A 689-nucleotide genomic window follows, 5' to 3' on the forward strand; every position below is an offset into this window, starting at 1 on the left:
CCAGCTTCGCTCACCTGTCCCGGGCGTCTGGTGCGGAACCTTAGAGTAAGAAACATCACCGTGCACCTTGGCCAACGTGCGCGACTCGACCGAGCGCGCACTGGCCGAGGTGCACACCGATTTCACCTGGGTGCGCGCGCAGCACCTCGGGCGCACCGGGGTGCGCGCACAACGCCCGGGTTGCACCGTGGCCTGTGTGCTCGGGGCGCCTCGGGTGCGCGCTCGGTGTCGCCCCCGCGCGCGCGGTAGTGCGGGCAGCGCACCCCGGCCCGGCCCGGCCCCGACGAGAACGCAAACGGGCAAAAGGTTTATTCAAATAGCATTGCGACGCCCGGCGAAAAACTAAAAAAGGGTGCAACACCGGGACTTCCCGGGAGGTCACCCATCCCAGTACTACTCCGGCCCAAGCGCGCTTAACTGCGGAGTTCTGATGGGATCCGGTGCACTAACGCTGGTATGATCGCACCCGTTATGAGCTTGTCGCAGTGTGTACTTAGCAAACCGCGACCCACGTGCGAATCCACCCCGGCCACCCACCCCCGTCGAGGTGCACACCCTCCCTCGCGAAGTGCGCCCCGTTCGCCAAGTGTGAGCCCTGCCCGGGTGCGCGCACCTTGCTAGGGCGTCGGGTGTGCACCCGGCCCGGCCTACGTGCGTGCACCTGGAGGGGGCGTCGTGTGCGTGCAGTG

At 67.1% G+C, this 689-nt stretch overlaps 1 non-coding gene across 1 annotated transcript; it reads right to left on the reverse strand.

Annotated features, from left to right (window-relative positions):
* Positions 1 to 349: 349 nt before the first annotated feature.
* LOC131871496 (5S ribosomal RNA) lies at positions 350 to 468 on the reverse strand. The gene has a single exon (XR_009369713.1). It is a non-coding gene; the product is annotated as a 5S ribosomal RNA (ribosomal RNA).
* Between the last annotated feature and the right edge of the window lie 221 nt (positions 469 to 689).

The sequence above is a fragment of the Cryptomeria japonica genome, unplaced genomic scaffold (genome assembly GCF_030272615.1).
Source record: "Cryptomeria japonica unplaced genomic scaffold, Sugi_1.0 HiC_scaffold_414, whole genome shotgun sequence".
Lineage (NCBI taxonomy): Eukaryota > Viridiplantae > Streptophyta > Pinopsida > Cupressales > Cupressaceae > Cryptomeria > Cryptomeria japonica.